This window comes from Pristiophorus japonicus, chromosome 1, assembly GCF_044704955.1.
Source record: "Pristiophorus japonicus isolate sPriJap1 chromosome 1, sPriJap1.hap1, whole genome shotgun sequence".
NCBI lineage: Eukaryota > Metazoa > Chordata > Chondrichthyes > Pristiophoridae > Pristiophorus > Pristiophorus japonicus.
This window is the reverse complement of record NC_091977.1, coordinates 460,790,817-460,815,399: the sequence shown is the minus strand read 5'-3', so window position 1 is coordinate 460,815,399 and position 24,583 is coordinate 460,790,817.

Sequence of the window (24,583 nt, the reverse complement as noted above, 5' to 3'; positions counted from 1 at the left end):
ACATTTGTGAACCCATGTCGAAGCAAGTCATCCTTGTTCGAGGGACCGCCTATGATGATGATGATGATAGTGGTTGTGGAGATCTATCTAGCCCAGAAAAAAAATCTGTATTCAAGTAGGACTGCATAGAGATGGTGAAAATAGTATTATATTAGTAAGACAATTACATGGCAGATTTTGAGTTGAATCGATGCAGCTGTTGCATGGCTGAGACATAAGTCTGTAGTTTAACTGCCATTCATCTCAAGTGCATGACACAATCAAAAACAGTGTAAAATCCACACCATTCACTGCACATCAGTTACAGTCAGAAGAAAAATCTTGCATTCAACTAGTATTTTATCATGTCCTCAGGCCATCCGCAAGCATTTTACAACCAATGGATTATTTTGAAGTAGCAACTGTCATTATGTAGGCAGCACACACAGGAAATTAATGAATGACCAGCTGATCAGCCTTTGGCCAGACTGCCCCAATAATAGCTGAGATGCTGAAATGTGCAGCTATGCCCTCTTAAGTCCAAGCTTCTCAGGGTTGCTTACCACAGAAATCTGAAGTGCCCTCATCAGAGGCGTGGCAGTTTTCCACCTCACGTGCTGAAACCTTGTAGGAACATCAGAATACGATGGGGAGCACTAAAGTCAGGCACTATTGGCTTGTACCAAGGTGATCCTCAGCTTCTGGATGTGCTTATGTTCATTATCAGTAGCACTTTTTAAATGGAATTCTTAATGTGTAGAGATTGTTTGGTGAGTATTTGTTGACCAGGTAATCTAATTTGATAGAAATCCCCATGCTGGTGTTGGGTTGACTCCAAGTCATAGTCAACTTATTTACTGAGGCATACAAAAGCATGGGCCTTATGCTAAACATCCGTAAGACAAAGGTTCTCCACCAGCCTGTCCTCGCTGCACAGCACTCCTCCCCCCAGTCATCAAGATCCATGGAGCAGCCCCTGACAACATGGACCATTTCCCATACCTCGGGAGCCTCTTATCAACAAGAGCAGACATTGACGACGAGACTCATCACCGTCTCCAGTGCGCCAGTGCAGCCTTCGGCCACCTGAGGAAAAGAATGTTTGAAGACCAGGCCTTCAAAACTATCACCAAGCTCATGGTCTACAGGGCTGTAGTAATACGCTCCCTCCTGTATGGCTCAGAGACATGGACCATGTACAGTAGACACCTCAAATCGCTGGAGAAATACCACCAATGATGTCTCCGCAAGATCCTACAAATCCCCTGGGAGGACAGATGCACCAATGTTAGCGTCCTCGACCAGGCCAACATCCACAGCATTGAAGCACTGACCACACTTGATCAGCTCCATTGGGCAGGCCACATCGTTCACATGCCAGACATGAGGGTCCCAAAGCAAGCGCTCTACTCAGAACTCCTTCACGGCAAGCGAGTCAAAGGTGGACAGAGGAAATGTTACAAGGACACCCTTAAAGCCTCCCTGATAAAGTGCAACATCCCCACTGACACCTGGGAGTCCCTGGCCAAAGACCGCCCTAAGTGGAGGAAGTGCATCCGGGAGGGCGCTGAGCACCTCGAGTCTCATCGCCGAGAGCCTGCAGAAATCAAGCGCAGGCAGCGGAAAGAGCGTGCGGCAAACCAATCCCACCCACCCCTTCCCTCAATGACTATCTGTCCCACCTGAGACAGGGACTGTGGTTCTCGTATTGGACTGTTCAGTCACCCAAGGACTCATTTTTAGAGAGCTAGCAAGTCTTCCTCGATTCCGAGGGACTGCCTATGATGATGATGGTGTTGGGTTGAATGCAGTTTTAAGGATTGTGGCAGGACTGGTTCTAATGTTGGGAATGACTGTTGGTGCAGGGGAATAGGGATGATTTAGCCAAAGTGCTCCTGGATAATCTTCTATCGAAGAGCTTGTGGAACCAGTAGGATTGGTGAGCCTTGCTCTTCCTCGGCATCCTCTGTGTCTTCCTGTTATTCATGCTCTTCCACCCCCATGTCTTCCTGCAATGGCTCAATGGGTTAGCTGCTTTTTATGGAAAAGTTGTGGAGCATACAGCATACTAAGGCGATTCTGGATATCTCTAGGGACTATATAGCAGGATGCCTCCAGACCAAACAGCGAAAGCCGCAGCTCTGTAGACTCTAGCCTGCAGCTCCTCCTTCTACTCTTCCAGCCGCAATGCCATCCTAATCACCAAACCCATAATGCCAAACTGAAGTTTGCCAGAAGCCCCCAGTCAAAGTTCCACTGTAGACTCAGCCATTTAACGTTTTGGAAAACTCAATGTCAGCTACAGCAGCCATCACAGATAAAACAGTAAAAGCAGCACATTAGCATTTAAAATGAACAAACCAATGATTTACTCGAGAGCAGCTGATGATCCCTTTTAAGTAATTCTGACGTTTCCGGCCCATGATTTGTGGGTCTAATTTAGAAGTGGCAAAGACCACCCTGTTATTTGAGTCATGAAACAAGCACAGGACCCTAATTTATATGTATTAAATCGTCATCCACCGATTTCAGGCAAGTATTAAGACAAGTAAGAACAGGCCAATCTAAAATAGCATCGGGCACATTTCCAGGGATGAATGGGTGGGCAAGACCAGAACTCACTTTTCAGGGTCTTGATGCCCATAATCTTAGTGTAAAACAGGTGAGTGTCTGTTGAAAATTGTCCCCAGGACCTCAGTTTAACATCTTATCTGAAAAACAGCACCTCTATTAATTCCATGGTGGGGCTTGAACTCCTAACCTGTTGACTCAGAGGTGAGAATGTTGCCAATTGAGCCAAACCAAAACCAGGAAAATAAATTAATTGAATTTTAAAATTTAAATAGCCAATTAGTTTTCTGGCCCACCCTTAAAGATTTTTTTCTGTTAGTACAAATCTAACTGTCAGTGGGATGCCAGTGCTTGGAACTCTGCATGTGTGTTTACATATACATGTATAAAGATCTGCATTCCATGACTAGACAATAATGTGAGGGGGTAATACAACTCCATGCTGTCCTGTCTCATTACTTTCAAAGGCACTGGTGTTAAAATTGGTAATTGCACTATAACTGCAGCACAAAACCTTGTCAAAGATCTATTGTAATCAGTTTTCAGGGCACCTCCAATCTTTTAATAGTATCATAAGCACCACTGGTCCTAAGGTAAATAATACACACTAGTTGACACATCTCGGCCGTGATTTTTCCTTTCGGGTCGGGGGAGAGGTGGGCAACTTCGGGTGCGGATTGTCAGCCCACTCATGGTTGCAGCCCGGTTGAAGTGATTTTACTTTGATGGAGCTTGTTGAGCCCGCCCTGCGAAATTCCCGGCCAATTAAAGCAAGCTAGTCTGATGATGTCATTTGATGACGTGTTATCAGCTAGTTTCCTTAAAGGGACCATGCCCACATTCATTTTGACAGTTGTGCTGTCAGTGTGCTGCAGCATTGAGGTGCTGCAAACACTGACAAACACTGCACAAAGGTGCACGATTGCACCCATGTTCTCCCATGGAAGGAGTCATAGCATGCAGGGATGTCCTCTTCCATTGCAGTGGGTGGAAGGGAACCCCAGGACACCAATGCAGTCTGGCTGCACATTGTACAGGAGGGCAGAAGCAAGGATGTGTTCAGGAGGATCTGGCTGCAGTGGTGCAAACCTTTCAATGATCTCAATAGATCACAAAATGTTACTGCAAAGCCACACTCAACCTCATCCTGCTGTGCCACTCATCACATCCCCTGCGTTAGTGTCCTGGGGGGGGGGGGTCCTTTCACTCACTTTGCCTTCCCTACCCTACTCCTGCACATCCTTACCCATCCCTTTCTCTTTGTCTACGTTATCACATCCCCATCTCACTAACCGCCCCTCACACAAACCCTCATCCTTGTCCAATCATACCAACTAGTGTAGGCACTTGGGTCTTTTAGCCAATGTTCATGCAAAGTTTCTGTTAAAGTGTCAAATATTGAATGTTTTATTTTCAACACTTTGTCTTCTTGGACAGATTCTGTGCACCTTTGGAAATGTCTTAGTGAGTTGTAATGAATGGGGAGACATAACGGTAGCCCCCCCCCAATGGCAATGAGTGTGAAAGGAATGTCTTGGGCATTGCAGGGATGCTTTATGGTGCTGGTGTGGGGTGGTGCTAACCTGGCGCACCATGTGGCAGTCAGGGTTTACAGCATCAAGTGAAGTAAATCTGGCCATGGTGAGGCCATCCCTGGTCTCCTGGGCAGCAATGTGGTGAGGTGCTAATGCCCTGTGTCCTGAGCAGCATCAGGAGATTGCGGAGAAGGTTGATGTTGTTGTTGGTGTTTCTGGTGTGCCTAGTGATGTTGGTGTTGGGGACCAAGGTGAGATTTTTCAAGGGCACCTATGCTGCTGGAATAGATTGCAGCTGAAGTTGAGATGACAGAAGTGATCTGTCAATGGGTAGATAGGTTGTTCCAAGGAGGTGACAGTGGATAGAAAGTATACTCCAAACACTTCCAACCTTCCTAAAGGTGAAAAGTGTATTCCAAATCCTGAAGGCTCCAGCTTCTAACATTGGAAAGTTAACAGCTGTTTAATGGTAGCTTTTATACCACTTTTGCAGTTGTCACCTATTCAAAGCAATGGAGAGTCACTGAAAACCCAACAGACTTACCTAACATGATCCCCGAGCGATGGGAACCTCCTGAAAATGTTGGGAAAATGGTTAGTAGCTAGTAAAATGCTGCTTAAATTCCTTTAAACATCTTCTTAAGTGTTCCAACCGCAGAGAGCTGTTGATGCCAGTTCGTTAGATATATTCAAAAGGGAGTTAGATATGGCCCTTACGGCTAAAGGGATCAAGGGGTATGGAGAGAAAGCAGGAAAGGGGTACTGAGGTGAATGATCAGCCATGATCATATTGAATGGTGGTGCAGGCTCGAAGGCCCGAATGGCCTACTCCTGCACCTATTTTCTCTGTTTCTATTGTTTCCATGTTTCAATTGCCTGACCTGCCACTTAGTGCCGGGTCTGCAAAGCGCAGGCAGATCCGACACTTGGAAAACTTACAAGGAGGCGGGTTCGAGCGGGATCCCACCCTCTGAGCGCCAGCAAAATCCTGGCCCTCTTGTCTGATGTTTGAAGAGAATGAGACCAATTGCTCTCAGCTGATGATAATCTTTATCACCATTCACTATGTTTTGTGGAGCATAATCCCAGTCTCCTGCAGAGCTCCTTTACCAATAGGACTCAAAAAGTAAATGAGCATATGTCTGGTGTCTAGGAAAAAAGTTGTCTTATTCATTCTAAAAACTATTATCAACAACACTTTCAACATGAAAATATTTGCTACTGTTGCATATCTTGACTCTTTACAATGAGCAGATTCATTCTGAGTGAGGATGGCATGAATGAATCTCCATTAAAAATGTGCAATAAAAGACCAAGGATAATTTGACAAAATCACACTGGTTCACTGTCATGAACATGTAGTCTTTGTATTCTGAGTGACAGATTTAAAATCTTTATATGGTGCTAGAGATTTTTAAATGTTGAGTTTATGAGTAATATAACATGTATTCAACATTGAGATCTATTCAACATTGTGACCTTTGCTTCACTCTTACAAGCATCGGCTTTACAATCATGTGCATTGTTTCTGATACATATATTTCCTTCCAGCAATATGTAGTAAAAGGATACTTTTTCAAATTTCTGACTGAGTGTCTAAATATTGTTGCTATGCAAGTCAATACAGACCTTCTTTGTCAATGTCTCAACACCTTCAAGGACACTACATCTGTGAAGTTATTGCAAGTACCACGGACACAATATGATAGAAAAGTTAGGCTCATGGGTTTCATAATTACTTTTCAACAAAATAAGCTTTATTGGTACATTCCAACCAGGAATAATAGGGCTAATTCCCTAAGTAGGCAAGAAAATACTCATGGCTGCATGAAAACCTGACTAGCTAGAATTTCTTCACCCAGAGGGTTGTGAATCTTTGGAATTCTCTGCTCCAGAGGGTTGTGGATGCTGAGTCACTGAGTATATTCAAGGGTGAGATGGAAAGATTTTTGTAGTCTAGGGGAATCAAGGATGAAGATCGGACGGGAAAATGGAGTTGAGGTCGATGAACAACCATAGTGAATGGCGGAGCAGGCTCAAGGGGCCATATGGCCTACTCCTGCTCCTATTTCTTATGTTCTTATTGCACAGTGTTACCACATTTTTATGATTTTCTTAGCTCTCTGTGTATTGTTAACTTATACAGAGCATTGCTTTACCTGTGGAGGCAGGTAATGTTGAGTGCAGCAGTTCTTAAAGGGCTACTGTACTGCTTTTGCTGTAATCTGGCTGCTGGTATTGAAGATAATGGGAGAAACCCTGATAAAACTGCCTTCTTCGCTGAAGAGAGCCTGGAGGCAGTAGCACTCAAGAACTTTGCCTTTCTTCAGGCACAGGGACTTGTTCCGAACTGAGCTACAGTGCAGAATGGCAAATAGACTGAATGCAGCCTCACACATCCATAGGTCATGGGAACAAATGCACATAACATGATCAGAGCTGGAGAAGAGTGCCAAGGTAGCTTGGTGAAACCAGGCCCACAGTAAGGAAAGCAATGTCTCTAATATGCACACACTAAACACGCAGCCCAATGTATGGTTCCTTGGCAAAAGATAAAGGCCTAGAAATTCGAGATTGCTAAAAAATTTGCCGGTGTCACCGCGAGTTGGAGTTAACAGCCACTGAAATTGATGGTGCTGGTAGGTCTGGGATAATCGTGCTAGTTGCTAATTAACATTAGCCCAGCACTAAACCTACCATGCAAGGCCGTTTTTGTGGTAGTAGTCTCAGCAGGAAGCCCAATATAGCATGGCCGTAGCATCATTGCAGCAAGAGCAGACTTCTCTTAAAGCAAAGCTGTCATTTCATAAAGCAGTACAGTCCTTTAACTGGAAAAAAGAATCTAAAAATAGCAGTTTTAGCCCTTACAGCTCAACTCAAATGTAACATTAAAAATAATTCCCAAATAGAAGTCTTTGGCTCTTAAGGCTGAATTGCCCACCGCACCTAAAAAAACAGGAAAAGTGCTTCAGAACTAACACAAATGGCTCAGCAAACCAGGGAAGAGACACCCAGGGTCTCACACGCAGCACTCCTGGTGCAAGTTAGGACACGGTAAACTGTGCAGTATGCAATTCGCACAAGTTTTATAAAGATGACAACCACAGTGTGAGCACAGATTGGTGAGCTGCAGCTTGGAGAGATTAATTATGCAGCGTTTCAGGGGGAAATACAACATCCGAGCTGACTGAAATAAAGAAAATAAACAACAATACTTCTAGGATAAAATCTCACTGCAATATTAAAATAGAAATGCATTAATAAGTTCATTTGAAATTCATTTGTCTGCTATTTCAATGGAGGCCTTGACCCATTTATTTTGAACAGATTAATGTCTTCATTGCCATCTCAGGCAAAGCAATTTCATACAAACATGTTGAATTGCTCATGTTGTGATATTGCAGTGTTAAACAGTACAGTGGACACATATCATCAACAGAGATTGATAAGGCATATAAAATATACATGTGACAGACTATTGAGATTATTAGTTCAATCATATTGTAATTGCATAGGAGCTCCGCGATAATAATCAGAGTGATTTATATCATAATTAGACAGCTGTATTAATTTAATAAGATATTTTAATCTGTGGCAATATTAATCTTATTTATCCCCGCTGCAACCATAAATTTACTTAATCACATAATTTTTCAAGAAAAACTGATGTATTGTATGTCTATCTGTATTACAGTTGGCTTCTCACTTGTCAGTACTGAGAAATCTATTCCCTAAAAATGCCATTAAATAAATAAATAATGAGTGCATAAGTATGTGTACTGCCCAGCCAAACTGACAACAGATTACATAACTGCAGGACAAGACTGAGGATTGAATCCTACAGTACACCTTAATAATGTGACAGGATTGCTTATGCACACATCTATTAATGTTATTTATTTACACCTTAAATATCTGCACTGACAACTTCAATCTCTAAACTGTACAATGAATTAATAGTTAAATTTACTATAAGGCTTTGCTAGCAGATTGGCAGGACACCAGTCTGTGTGAACATTTGTTGAACTAATGATGAAATATTACTTCATGTCCAATGAGAATAACGATCATTTGTTTTGTTACAAATTGATTTGTAATGGCTTCATGGAGCATAACTTTTGCTGCTTCAGCCAATTTTGGGTTAGTCGGCTCATTATTGCACTGCTGTTGTCTTTCAATGTAATATTGATTTGTGCTGACTGCATTGCTTTAGCCATTTGACTCGTCGCTTTGCCTTCTAAAACCATACTTCCAGGTGGCATGGTTAAATTATAGATTTAGATTTTGCGTTTATGCATTTAACTTTACTCAAGAACAGTCAGCTTCCTTGACTTGGTAGATCCAAGTTGAAACTCAAATCCAAACCAGGAATTGGTGCTGAAGGTTTATCTTCATTGCTGAAAACTTTTTAAAGTGTGCACTCTCATTTCCATGCACTCTGGCAGATTACTCCCATTTTATGCAGAATTTACACCAATCACTATTCCAGTGGATATGCAAAAGAGCTGATCCTGGAAATTATAGTGAAAGTGTCTCTCCAGACCATTGTCCATCTCAATTTTTTTTCCATTGGTGTAAAAGTCAACATGTGGAAATCTGGGGTAATAGTTTATATTTTCCTCATTCTTTGCAATGAATAAGAACTACAGAACTATAAAAGTTAATAGCACAGAAGGAGACCATTCAGCTCACCGTGCCTGTGTTGGCAATTTGCAAGAGCATTCTAAAACTTGTTCCACTGCCCTGCTTGTCTCATCAACCCCTGTATTTTCCTCTGCTTCAAATGTTTTATCTATTCTTCCCTTAAAAGATGAGATCTCTGTCTCAACTATTCCCTGTGGCAAAGCATTTCACACTGTAATAACTCTCTTCACAAAAAAAAGACAGTGGGATCATTTTAACCTAACCCGCCAGGTGGAAACGGATGGTTTATGGTCAGTTCCTCATTTTACATCTAGCTCAACTTTACTCTCCATTGACTTCAATGGAGAGGAAAATCCGTAAAGCACAGCAGGGTGTAAAACAGGCGCCCAACCCAAACCATCCGTTTCCCAACCAGTGGGTTAGGTTAACATTACCCCATCGAAATATGTTCAAAATCTGTAAGGAATGTATGAATTAAAAGCCTTTTTACTTTACAGAAGAAATTAGCACTTTCTGTCTTAAACTTCATTGATTGCAGATAGTCAAAATGAACTGTATGAAACTACTCATTAATAATGAAGAAAGGTCGAGCATGTTGGCCAATAATTAAAATGCCACAGTTCTTGGATATTTTTGTTGGAAAATGCAGGTTGTATTAAAAGATCTGATAGTTTAGTCCTGATGATTAAAAGGGAATGGCTTCATTCGGTATTTCAAAACAAATAATGCTTAAAATGCTTTTCCTATTTGAGCAGTATAACACTGCAGAAACACAGTGGGAAGAGGTTGCGTTGCAGAGGATGTTAATACCAGGAATTTAGCTCCCAGGGCATGACTGCAAGCCAGGAACAAGTTGAATGATCTCACCAGATACGCCACGGTAATAATCTGAACTCGCACTTCTTTTTTAGAGAAACTATCAGGGGGAGAAATTGCATCGCGCCGTTTGGGGCAATAACTTTTGTGACAGTGCAAAAGTATCGCTGGGTGCTACATGAGCGAATCCGACTTGAACTTCCATTTGAGCGCTCCAGGAAGGAAATGGAGCATTAAATTAAGCGCTACTACTTCCCTCGAAGCGCTAAAGCCGGCAAGAAGAACGGTAGCAGTGCAGCGCTGCACAGTGTCGAGGACAGCGCTGCTGGGAATGGAAGCTCCTTCCCTCCATTAAAGGGAAGGGCCATCGCTGCAGGCTCTGCAATGAAAAGAGGTCACTCGTCACTGACGGCAGCTGCGAACTGCCATGATCAGCCCCTGGCACGCTAGCATAGAGCGGGGCTGATCAATCGCAGCCCAATAAAATCATTTAAAAATAACATTAGGCACGATGACAATTTTTTTTCCCTCCGCAACAATCATCCCCTTTAAACAGCACTCCCGAAGCGGCCGGCCTCCCGAACAATGCGTTCTGCAACTGTCGGTATTGTGGCCTGGCGATGCTGCAGGGGGCGGAACCAAAGTTCGGGTCTGGGGTGCCACCGGGGCGATAAGCAGTACGATGATGTCATGATCTCCGGGTGCAGGAGATCGTGGCACTAGGGGTTACCGCTGCCGCAAACCTCGACGGGAATTTTGCGGATATCGGTACTCTCGCCGCGCCCAGTCGCAAAGCCGGTAATGCTCCGTTATCGCCCCCCCCCCCAGCGGCGTTAACTAGAGGCGCAAAGGAGGTGAATTTCTAGGCCAAAGAAACAAAATTCAAAAGAAGTAAAAGAACAAGAAGTAGAGACAGATGGGGTGAAATTGGTCTTCAGCGATGTTGCAAAATGAGTGCTAGCAAATCAACAGCCCATTTTACAACCCGCCAGAATTTTGTCTCCTTTGACTTGAATGGGCTGTAAAGCAGACTACCGATTCTCGAGTTTCCATTTTACACTTTCATGAAAGCAAACAGTAAAATGTGAATATTGTAATATAACATTACAGTAAAGTATCTGTATAGGGAGAAAGGGCACTACATAAGGAAAGAAGGCATTTTAATTGTTCCTATACTTTTTTCTGGGTGCATTCACATATATGTATGCAGGAAAATACAAGGAAAACAGGACACAAATATAGGAAAAATACAAACAAAAATAAAATCTAATCAGGATGTTGCCACACTGAGCATATGAAAATTCAACTGTTACTTAGAGCAAAGTCAAACTAAGTTAAAGTTCAGCCAACAGTAATAATCTGACTTGTCCAATAGTTCCCCAAGAAAAGAAAATACACCGTCTCTAAAAATACATCAGAAAAGTGACCACAGGTCAAGGCAATTTCAAACTTAATTCTAATGGTTATAGTACTGTCAGTTGGGCAAAAGCACATACGTAATCAATTCATATATAATCAAGAGGGAAATAAATATATATGCTGACAAACTGTTAGAGGAGATTTTCAGAAAAGACTCAAACTATAACTATAACAGTGACCAATTGCATCCATTTATTCGTCATTCCTCACCTACTGATCCATGTAGAATAGAATTTTACAGGATGTATTGATTCTTTGATAAAGTAATACAAAACAAATCCTATATTTAAGGGGAAGGTAGATAAACACATGTGGGAAAAAGAAATAGAAGGTTATGTTGCTAGGATTAGATTAAGAGGGGTGGAGGAGGCTCGTGTGCAGCATTAACACCCGTGCTACTGTCTCAACTCAACTACTTTCGGTGGCAAAGTATTTCATGCTATAACAATTCTCTGTATAAAGAAACTTCTCCTAATCTCACTCCTCATTTTTTAATTACAAATTTAACTTGATGTTGCTTCAATATTGGCACCCCAACCAAAGAAAGTGATTGTTGAGTATTTGTTCATACTTGTTCATTTGTGGAATATTTCACCCAACTGCACATCAATGTTGGTCTTTACATTTTCTTGCTTTCCAAAAAGAGAAATCAAAGGATAGTGGAAATAAGAATCATAGAATTATAGAATTGTTACAGCACAGAAGGAGGCCATTCAACTTGTCGAGTCCGTGCCGGCTCTCTGCAAGAGTAATTCAGCTAGTCCCACTCCCCCGCCCTTTCCTGGTAGTCCTAAAAAAAAAATTCCTTCAGGTACATAAGAATATAAGAAAAATGAGCAGGAGTAGGCCATTTGGTCCCTTGAGACTGTTCCATCATTCAATAAAATCATGGCTGATCTGATCTTAGTCTCAGCACCACTTCCCTGCATGCTCCCCATAACCCTTAACTCCCTTGCTACTCAAAAATCTGTCTATCTCCACCTTAAATATATTCAATGACCCAGACTCCACAACACTCTGGGGTAGAAAAATCTATAGATTCATCACCCACTGAGAGAAAACGCCTCCTCATCTCCGTTTTAAATGGGGGCCTCATATTCTGAAACTATGTCTCTTTGTTCAAGATTCCCCCACGAGGGGAAACATCCTCTCTGCATCTACCCTGTTGTAAGGGGATAAAATATGGTCTCTAAAGTGAATACTGAAGGTAGTGAATTGATCTGACACATGGTCCAGATTGTAGGGCTTATCAGTATTAGGAGGTTCTGAGGAATCGGGAGTCCCTCTATATTATGGTAGGGATTGTAATTGACAGATTGTATGTAAAACTCGCTTATGTATGTAAACATAGAAACATAGAAACATAGAAAATAGGTGCAGGAGCAGGCCATTTGGCCCTTCGAGCCTGCACCACCATTCAATATGATCATGGCTGATCATGCAACTTCAGTACCCTTCTGCCTTCTCTCCATACCCCCTGATCCCCTCAGTCATAAGGGCCACATCTAACTCCCTCTTGAATATATCCAACGAACTGGACTCAACAACTTTCTGAGGTCGTGAATTCCACAGGTTCACCATTCTCTGGGTGAAAAAGTTTCTCCTCATCTTGGTCCTATATGGCTTACCCATTATCCTTAGATTGTGACCCCTGGTTCTGGACTTCCCCAACATCGGGAACATTTTTCCTGTATCTAACCTGTCCAGTCCCGTCATAATTTTATATGTTTCTATGAGATCCCTTCGTATTCTTCTAAATTCCAGTGAGTATAAGCCTAGCTGATCCAGTCTTTCTTCATATGTCAGTCCTGCCATCCCGGGAATTAGTCTGGTGAACCTTCGCTGCACTCCCTCAATAGCAAGTACATCCTTCCTCAGATTAGGAGAACAAAACTGCACACAATATTCAAGATGTAGTCTCACCAAGGCCCTGCACAACTGTAGTAAGACCTCCCTGCTCCTATACTCAAATCCTCTCGCTATGAAGGCCAGCATGCCATTTGCTTTCTTTACTGCCTGCTGTACCTGCATGCCTACCTTCAGTGACTGATGTACCATGACACCCAGTTCTCGTTGCACCTTCCCTTTTCCTAATCTGTCACCATTCAGATAATAATCTGCCTTCCTGTTTTTGCCACCAAAGTGAATAACCTCACATTTATCCACATTATACTTCATCTGCCATGCATTTGCCCATTCACCTAGCCTCTCCAAGTCAACCTGCAGCCTCTTGGCATCCTCCTCACAGCTCACACTGCCATCCAGCTTAGTGTCATCTGCAAACTTGGAGATACTACATTCAATTCCTTCATCCAAATCATTAATGCATATTGTAAATAGCTGGGGTCCCAGAACTGAACCATGCGGCATCCTACTAGTTACTGCCTGCCATTCTGAAAAGGACCCGTTTATTCCCACTCTTTGCTTCCGGTCTGCCAACCAGTTCTCTATCCACGTAAATACATTACCCCCAATACCATGTGCCTTAATTTTGCACACTAATCTCTTATGTGGGACCTTTTGAAAGGTCAAAGGCCTTTTGAAAGTCCAAATACACCACATGCACTGGTTCTCCCTTATCCAGTCTGCTAGTTACATCCTCAAAAAACTCTAGAAGATTTGTCAAGCATGATTTCCCTTTCATAAATCCATGCTAACTTGGACCGATCCTGTCACTGCTTTCCAAATGCGCTGCTATTACATTTTTAATAATTGATTCCAACATTTTCCCCACCACCGATATCAGGCTAACTGGTCTATAATTCCCTGTTTTCTTTCTCCCTCCTTTTTTGAAAAGTGGGGTTACATTAGCTACCTTCCAATCCATATGTACTGATCCAGAGTCCATGGAATTTTGGAAAATGACCACCAATGCATCTACTATTTCTAGGACCACTTCCTTAACTACTCTGGAATGCAGACTATCAGGCCCTGGGGATTTATCGGCCTTCAGTCCCATCAGTTTCCCTAACACCATTTCCTGGCTTATAAGGATTTCCCTCAGTTCCTCCTTCTCGCTAGACCGTCGGTTTCCTAGTATTTTCGGGAGGTTATTTGTGTCTTCCTTTGTGAAGACAGAAACAAAGTATTTGTTCAATTGGTCTGCCATTTCCTTGTTCCCCATTATGAATTCACCTGATTCTGACTGCAAGGGACCTACATTAGTCTTCACTAATCTTTTTCTCTTCAAATATCTATAGAAGATTTTACAGTCAGTTTTTATGTTCCCTGCAAGCTTACTCTCATACTCTATTTTCCCCCTCCTAATTAAACCCTTAGTCCTCCTCTGCTGTTCTCAGGTTTGCTGCTTTTTCTGGCCAATTTATATGCCTCTTCCTTGGAGTTAACACTATCCCTAATTTCCCTTGGTTAGCCACGGTTGAGCCACCTTTCCTGTTTTATTTTTACATTAGACAGGGATGTACAATAGTTGTAATTCATCCATGTGATCTTTAAATGTCTGCCATTGCCTATCCACTGTCAACCCTTTAAGTATCATTCGTCAGTCTATTCTAGCCAAATCACGTCTCATACTGTCGAAGTTTCCTTTCTTTAAGTTCAGGACCCTTGTCTCTGAATTAACTGTGTCACTCTCCATCTTAATAAAGAATTCTACCATATTATGGTCACTCTTCCTCAAGGGGCCGCACATGACCAGATTGCTAATTAATCCTCTCCCGTTACACAAGAACCAGTCTAGGATGGCTTGGTCTCTAGTTGGTTCCTCAACATATTGGTCTAGAAAACCATCCCTTATACACTCCAGAAAATCCTCCTCCACAATATTGCAACCAGTTTGGTTAGCCCAATCAATATGTAGGTTAAAGTCTCCCATGATAACTGCTGTATCCTTATTGCACGCATCCCTAATTTCCTGTTTGATGCCATCCCCAACTTCCCTACTACTGTTTGGTGGTCTGTACACAACTCCACTAATGTTTTCTTCCCTTTGGTGTTTTGCAGCTCTACCCATATAGATTCCACATCATCCAAACTAATGTCCTTCCTTACTATTGCGTTAACCTTTTCTTTAACCATTAACACTATCCCACCTCCTTTTCCTTCCTGTCTATCCTTCCTGAATATTGAATACCCCTGCATGTTAAGTTCCCAGCCTTGGTTACCCTGGAGCCATGTCTCCATAATCCCAATTACTTCATACCCCGTTAACATCTATCTGTGCAGTTAAAGGCATTCTTATAGCATGCTTGAATGGGTTTTAAGAAGATGCAACAGCAAAGCTTGCTATGCAGCAAAGCTTGATGGTTAATGAACCATCATAAGTAGACAACAATACATTGTCCCTTAGCACAGACTGATAGAAGATGAAAACATACATTCAGTACTGAATAACACATCCACCAAGGGCAGTGGAGAGTCAACAGTCTAGAAACATAGCAAACCCTGGGAAGCAAGGTTACTTCACACATCATGAGGAACTGAGGAAAAGTTGCCACCCCTGAATAACACATTCCGGGAGGGTGACACATGTGATGGGAGATAGACAGGTGGGGGAGAACCATTCAAAGCCAGTCTGATAAGGGTCAACAAATCAATGTAACTTCGCTGATAGCAGTAGGCCAATCGGTGGTTTTGTAGGAGGGTTGCACATCTCAAAAAATGTATAACTGTAATTGTAAAACCTTTGTTCTGGGAAGGTTCATCCATGAACACTTCCCTCGCATGCTTGAATAAAAACTGGTTAAACCGAGGTTTCATCTGATTGATTCCGTGGTCGCTATATGGGCAGGCGGGTGTCGATTCATTATATCAGGGAGTCCACCTTGAGGAAGAGAAGTCTTTTTTTCACCCCAACATTTGGTGCTGGGAGCAGGGTACAGACATTCCGACCCGGACGATGAGGCAACTAATTATTGCAGTGAGTATGCTTTTTTGTACCACCTGCAGAGCTGTAGCATTGACGGGGAAGGAGTTAATCTGTATAAAGAACTAAGAGGAGGTAATAAAGAACTAAGTTATATCGAACCACGGTAGGACAAAAACCGAGGTAGGATAGGTGTATGTCCTGAAGCGTGACGAGTGACACGGTAATAACAGGGAGAAGCCTGCATTGATTGTGCGCGGCGCAAACAAGAAGGAATACAACCTAAAGGGGCGGTGAGTGCCCAGGATCGTTAGGAAATACTGGCCAGTGGGATGGAATGAAGACCAAGGGGGGGTCATTGAGATATGGACCAGAAGGGTCTCGGGTATAAATGCTAGCAAGAAAGAATGTGAAAATAATCCAAAAAAAACTAACAAGTTAAAACCGACACAGAAGCTGCAGCTTTTATACCGAGAAAGAGAAAACAAAAATGTTTAACGGTGGACTGGAGGAAGGCCATCAAGAGTTTATTAAGTTAGGATTAAAAGTGGGGGGATGATGAGTTTGTATGTTTGTTCTAGCTCTCCCACTTTTTGGATTTGGAGCTGTGTCTTCATTGTATACCTGCAATTGAATTAGATTTTAAGTTAGAAATGCAGGTGCAGAGTTAACTTGATTTATGGACCCATGAAAGGCACAAAGAATGGGTTGTTTAACAAAAGATGAAACATTCAACCTTGAAGCTACAGTTGCTCAAAGAAAAACAAATTGAACATTTAATTGGAGTTAAAAAAATTGCGATTGTCTTAAGTAGTTTAAATTAACAATTTCTAGGAGCCACAAGCCTTCTGTGTAAAATGTTTGTTAGATACAAAAACAATTTTTTACAGTTCATTGTAAAAGCATTTGAAGAAAGGAGACTATGGAAACTGATGTAACTTACTGGATGCTATTTTATATTGGCTATTAAAAAGATATTGGTTTAATAGGAATATTGAGGGTAATTAACCAATGAAAACCGGACTTCCATCGTGGCCACGGTAAAATTCTGGTTCCTGTTCAAAGTATGAATATGAAACCTTCACCACATTGGAAAAGAGATAAAAGACACTCACTGTTGATAATGATTTTATATCACGGGAAAGTTTGTAGTTCAATAAAGGAGATTTAAATTTTGGGTTTGAAAACCTTTTTAAAATGGATGCCGTATTCTGATATCAGGAAAGGTTTTAAAAAAACGAATTATGCAAAGTCATGTAATGTCGTCATGCCTTCTTACAAACCTGCAATGAGTTAACCCTTTCCACTGACAGCTGTTTTATTTAGTTCACCAAACAACTTTAGCATCGCTGCATGGAATTAAAAAAAAATACTGGGCATTATTAATTTGGGTTTCTTAATTGGAAGTGAATATTTTCCCACATGCCAGAAGGAAAATAAAATTGTAATGGTTATAAAGAATGTTTTTAAATGTGTAATCTTCAATATGGAAAAAGTGAAGTAACATATCTAGAATACATCATAACACAAGGGAAAAGACAAATGCCCAAGGACAGAAAGAGGCTATTAGATCGTTACCAAAGCCAGCGACTGTGAAAGGGGTCTGGCAGGTACAAGGGCTATTCAACTACTGCTGAAATTTTATTTCCGAATATGCCGAGATGGCCCAACCTATACAGGACCGGGTCAAAGGGGGGAAACCCTCCCAAGAGCCAGTGGATTGGGGCCCTGATCAGGAAACGGCATTTGTAAAGTTAAAACAAGCTCTCACAAGTGCTCCAGCCCTGGAATTACCCGACCAGAATAGGCTCTTCCACATCTATACGTACCACAGTAAAGATCATAACGTGGTGACTCAATTACATTGGGACAGGCATAGGCCAGTGGCATAATAATGTCGGGACACATTATCCTACATACCCAGCATAACTTAGTAGAAGTGCTTAACAGAGGAAGGCTAAAAACGGTATCCGATGTACGAAGGGCAAGGTGGGAAGCAATGCTTTTACCCCCCCAACGGGACGGTAACAATAAAAGTCAACTGTAACAACCCTGCAGGGTGGATCATTACGCAGGGAGAGAAGCATCAGTGTAGCCTGACAGGAGAAGATGAGGGAAGTAGTCAGGATAGTGAAACCCCACTTGAGGAGACAGACATGGATCTACACGTAGATGGGTCCCGGGACACCACGGACGGGATGGGCAGTGGTAGATAGCAGCGGACAGGTTAGAAGGGAAGGATGGCTAGAAGGGGTCTATCGGCTCAAGTGACTGAATTGGTGGCTCTCACCGAGGCTCTGAGGATGGCTAAGGGAAAAAGAATAAACATCTATACAGATAGTCGGTATGCTTATGGAGTCGGGCATGATTATATGATAGGCTGGAGTAGATGGGGATACATGACTTCAGGAGCAGGGCCGGTTAGTGGAAGCCTCCCTCCTACCCCAAGAGTGTGTGATGGACAGACGAGGCAGCCAAGGGGGTGGCGGAGACAGGTACACTGGCCGGGGAATCCCAGGTCGGAGCATATACAATCGGGCCTGAGGAAGGAAACATACTTAAGGTACAGGGAGAAGCCACTTCACAGGAAAAGGAGGGGTGGAAGCAGAGAGGAGCCCAACAAAGGACCGACGGGGTATGGAGGAAAGATGGGAATTTATACCGCGGGTATGTCCATACAGATAGAACCAACATGATAAGCTCGATGTCCAGATGGTGGTGGTGGAAGTGAATGGGTCGAGATTATAGAGAACCACTGTAGAAGGTGCCTGCCATGCGCAAAATACAACCCAGGGGGAAAGTAAAGGTCAGAATGGGACATCAGCCCCCACCGAAAGGACCCTGGGAAAACTTACAGATTGACTTTACTGGACCATTACCTAGCAACAAGGGGAAGACATACTGCCTAGTTATAATAGACCAGTTTACGAAGTAGGTAGAAGCTTGCGCCACTAGAAATTGTTCATCAGAGACCATGGCCAGGATCCTAGCAGAGGAAATATCCCAAGGGGGAATGCCATTACAGCTGGACTCAGAGCAAGGTACACACTTCACAGGGATGATCGAAGAGACTGGAAAGGGATGGTAGACAGGTCACCCCGAGTATTGATGAAACTCAGGGAAACCCCTAGTTGGACAACAGGACAAACACCTTTTGAACTAATGACCGAAAGGGCTATGAGACTGCCAGACTGGTTACAGGAAGCGAGGACGTAGGACCTGATAAAGACAAGATACGGAGGTTTGTGATGGAACTCTAAGTGGTTACATGACTTAAAAGCACAGGCTAGAGACCAACAAGTAATCAAGGACTTAGAGAACGACACAAAAGAACAGAAGGTCCAAATACCCCAAATAGGCAGTCAGGTGATAGTGAGGATTAACCCACAGAGGTCCGGGCTCGCACCAAAGTGGACCGGATCCCATCAGGTAATGGTAAGTGACACATACGCCTGCGTAGTTATAAGGGGTATCGGCAAGTGGCAGTTGGAAAACATAGTTACTAACTAACCGGTGACGACTGGGAAATATTGTTTTTTGCAGGATTTTGGTGCTCGTGGGAACAACATGGGGTAACTCATCCTCATATCAAGGACAACAGGCTGAGGGACGGCAAGGCCTGTATTACATTGACTCGGGCGACATTAGTTGTGATAAAGAAGCAAAAACGCTGACGGTGATGGACGGAGCAATAGTGGACTTAAATTGCAGCGTCAGAATGACTGGAGCATAAAACAAGGTAACGAGGAAACAAAACAACATTGGGGATGGGCCAGTAATATGGGACTAATAATTAGTGTGAATAAGACCGCGGTGTCTTTTATAACCAGGAGCGGGGGGGGGGGGGGGGGCGGGGGACAAAGATACTGCACCTGGGGGAAGGGGATGCAGATTTCACTCAATAAATGTTGTTGGAGGGTTATTTCCCGAGATAGACCCACCACCACGGCCCCACCCAGTACTTTAGCAACAGTGAGCACTAACAGGGCCCCAACCACCACATCCCCAGCGCCACCAACGTGTCTAACTATGAACGCTGGGGCAAAAGGGGGATTGGTAATAAGGCAGACCAAGGATAAGATACACTTTGGGGTATATTAGCGAATAATTTAACAGACTTACCCATCCCCAGCTTCTGCGGGTCAAACTAGAAGCCTGTATAAAAACTTGATCCTGCAAGCACTTGAAGGCCCTGAATCAAAAACCATGAAGTTTAATGTGGAAAGAGGGTCAGGTAAAATGCGGCCTGGAGAAAAAGAGGGATATTAGAAATGGTAGGCGTGTGATATGCAGTGGGAGTTGCGATGGTAAACGCTATAGACCTGCACACGATAGATGATCAGGTCAACGCCCTAACCCGAAACTTACAGGGATTGTTGGAGAGGGATGAGGATAATGAAAAGGTACAGGCACAACTGGGTAGTGGTGCAGAGAGAGAATTATCACACATTGCGAGGCCACGCCAGAACTAGAGCGGAATGAAACTTGAATAGAACCATACAGACAGAAATAGTATGTGCAGAGTACGGAGCATGGTTACTCAGAGGTATACAACATAACCTAGAGCAACTTCAAAATGTATTTACCAACTGGACCTTGGACAAAAACATTACTCATGCATCTGAGGTGTGGAGAAACTGTCATGCTTGGGTCCCAAAGGTCAGATTTGTAACCGGACATTGAAATCTATACCACAGTATGATGTGACAAAGGGAGATTCCCTGTACCAAACAAATAATATAAGGGAAATAAGAAATCAAACTCTCATGTGGTACCATAACAATCCAAATATCTAATTGAAGAGAGCAACAGTACTAAGAGTCTCAGCATAGATGATTGTTATAAAAATAACCAAGTTGTTTTATGTCGAGATCCACTACAAGTGATCAAGGACAACTGTGAATATGGCCAAATTGACAGGTGCACCTTGCGTATCACCCCTCTAGCATGGAACTACGAAACTACCGCTGTTCCACGAGGAAATGGGGAATGGTGTGTGAGCACCACAGTGACTGAGATGATGGTCACAAAGAAGGGAGGAGATACCTCATGCACCATCATGAATACTGACTTCTGCTTTACCCCGCGTGTTTAAAGGGATACGTTATAAACCCTGAACCAAAGGAAGAAACCATCAATGGGACAATGATAGACACTATTCGAGAAGGGTATGAGAAGGCCATCGGGCGCAAGGAAAACTTATACCAGAACTGAATGAGGAACATGCTCGACTAGAGCAGGATATTCGGAAGCAAAGACTGAAATATATATTCCTGATGGAAGACATAGACAAACTGTAAAAAGACACTGAGAAAATGTTGGCTATCCAGCCATGGTATACAAAACTATGGAATGCTGGACTCAATGTGCAAGTGCATCCGTGGATATGGATAGTGTCACATATACAGGTTGTAGTGAAAGGGATCATACTGGTCATCCTTCTATTGACGTAAGAGGCAGGCCATAGCCTGAACTATAGTTAAAACATTGAATAAAGGGAATATAGACAATCCGGCAGAAAGGACTTATCTAATATAACCTTGATGGGAAAGTGAACAGGTGGGTCCTGCAGTTTGGGAAGTAACGCGACAAGTGAAAGGACAACCCTGGAGGCTCACCCATGCGAAATTCATTGGGAAATGGCGTATCTTGGGCATATAGCCAAGGGCCATTAGGGGGGATTGTAAGGGGATAAAAGATAATCACTAAAGTGGATACTGAAGGTAGTGAATTGATCTGACCTATGATCCAGATTGTAGGGCTTATCAGTATTAGGAGGTTTGAGGAATCGGGAGTCCTCTACCTTATGGTAGGAATTGTAATTGACAGATTGTATGTAAAACTCGCTTATGTATGTAAAGCACGCTTATAGCATGCTTGAAAGGATTTTAAGAAGGGGCAACAGCAAAGCTTGCTATGCAGCCATGCTTGATGGTTAATGATCCATCATAAGTAGCCAACAATGCATTGTCCCTTAGCACAGACTGATAGAAGATGAAAACATACATTCAGCACTGACTAACACATCCACCAAGGGCAGTGGAGAGTCAACAGTCCAGAAACATAGCAAACCCTGGGAAGCAAGGTTACTTCACACATGATGAGGAATTGAGGCAAAGTTGACATCATTGAATAACACAGTCCGGAAGGGTGACATGTGATGGGAGATGGACAGGTGGGGAAGAACCACTCAGAGCCAGTCTGATAAGGGTCAACAAATCAATGTAACTTCGCTGATAGCAGTAGGCCAATCGGTGGTTTTGTAGGAGGGTCGCACACCTCAAAAACTGTATAACTGTAATTGTAAAACCTTTGTTCTGGGAAGGTTCATCCATGAACTCTTCCCTAGCATGCTGGAATAAAAACTGATTAAACCGAGGTTTCATCTGAGTGATTTCGTGGTCGCTATACAGGCGGGTGTCGATTCTTTATATCAGGGAGTCCACCTTGAGGAAGAGAAGTCTTCTTTTTACCCCAACACCTCTCAAGACCCCTCATTATCTTATACATTTTAATACGATCACCTCTCATTCTTCTAAACTCCAATGAGTATAGGCCCAAACTGCTCAACATTTCTTCATAAGACAACGCCTTCATGTCAAAAAGCAACCTAGTGAAACGTCTCTGAACTGCCTCCAATGCAAGTATATCCCTCCATAAATAAGGAGACCAAAATTGTAAGAAGTAATTCAGGTATGGCCTCATCAACAGTTGTAGCAGGACTTCTCTACTTTTACACTCCATCCACCTTGCAACAAGAGCCAACATTCCATTTGCCTTCCTGATTACTTGCTGTACCTTCATGCTAATTTTTTGTGTTTCATATACAAAGACCCCCAGATCCCTCTGTACTGCAGCATTTTCTAATCTCTCTCCATTTAAATAATAATTTGTTTTTTTATTGTTCCTACCAAAGTGGATAACCTCAAATTTTCCCATATGATACTCCACCTGGCAAATTTTTGCCCACTAACTTAGCCTATCAATATCCCTTTGCAGATTCTTTGTGTCCTCCTCACAACTCGCTTTTCCACCTATCTTTGTATCATCAGCAAATTTGGCTACATTATACTCACTCCTTTCATCCAAGTCACTAATATAGATTGTAAGTAATTGAGACCCCAGCACTGATCCCTGTGGCATCCCACTAGTTACAGTTTACCAACCTGAAAATGATTCTCTGTTTTCTGTTAGTTTTCTAATCCTATATCCATGCTAATATATTACCCTCAACCCCATGAGCTCTTATCTTGTGCAGTACCCTTTTATGTGGCACCTTATCGAATGCCTTCTGTAAATCCAAACACACTACATCTACTGGTTCCCCTTTATCCACCCTGCTCGTTACAGCCTCAATGGACTCTTAACAAATTTGTCAAACATGATTTCCCTTTCATAAAACCATGTTGACTCTGCTTGACTATATTATGCTATTCCAAATGTCCTTAATAATGGACTCCAGAATTTTCCCAATGCCAGATGTTAGGCTAATTGGTCAAAAGTTTCCTGCTTTCTGTCTCCCTCCCTTCTTAAATAAAGGTGTTACATTTGCAGTTTTCCAATCCGCTGGGACCTCTTCAGAATCCAGGGAATTTTGGTAGATTACAACCAATGCATCCACTATCTCTGCAGCCACTTCTTTCAAGACCCTAGAATGCAGGCCATCAGGTCCAGGGGACTTGTCCATATTTAGTCCCATTAGTTTGCCTAGTACTTTCTCTTTAGTGATAGTGATTGTTTTAATTTACCCCCTCCCTCCAGCCCCTTGATTATCTATTATTAGGATGCTTTTAGTATCTTCTACTGTGAAGACCAATACAAAATATTTGTTGGAAGCCTCTTCCATTTCCCTGTTTCCCGTTATTAATTCCCCAATCTCATCTTTTAAGGGACCAATGTTTACTTTATCTACTCTCTTCCTTTATATATACTTGTAGAAACTCTTACTGTCTGTTTTTATGTTTCTTGCTAGTTTACTATCAAACTTCTCTGTCTTTGTTATTTTTTTTTTGTCGTCCTTTGCTGGTTTCTAAAAATTTCCCAATTCTCTGGCCTACCACTAATCTTCACAACATTGTTTGTCTTTGTTTTCAATTTGAAACTTTATTTTACTTCCTTAGTTAGCCACGGATGATTCATCCTACTCTTAGAGTCTTTCTTTCTCACTGAAATATATATTTGCTGAGAGTTATGAAATATCTCCTTAAATGTTTGCCACTGTTTATCTACCGTCTTACCCTTTAATTTATTTTCCCCAGTCCACTTCAGCTAACTCTGCCTCTATACCTTTGTAATTGCCTTTATTTAAGTTCAGGACACTAGTTTGAGACCCAGGTTTCTCACCCTCAAACTGAATTTGAAATTTTAAAATGCTGGGTTCACTCTTCTCTAGAGGATCCTTTAATATGAGATCATTAATTAGTGCAGTCTCATTACACATTACCAGGGGCTAGATTTTACACTTTTGTGCAGATCACCCAAAAATGGGCAGTATTTCCGGTGTGGGCGGTAAAAATGGGTTTTCAGATCGTCGGCTTGTCGCCCATTCTCAAAGCTCCTAGTCACCATATTTGAAATTGGGCGTTACCGCGAGCGATATGAAATGGGTGTTAGCGTTAAATCTCTGACCTTCTGCCGTAAAATGTTGCCGTCCTTAGCAACAGCATGGCAATGCTCGATTCCCATGATTCAGGAGGTCAAGGGTCATCATGACATGTGCAGAAGAGGAGACAGAGAAAGAGAGGGAGCTGAGAGGGACTGAAAGCGTATATGGCTGTGGTGTGTGCTTGTTTGG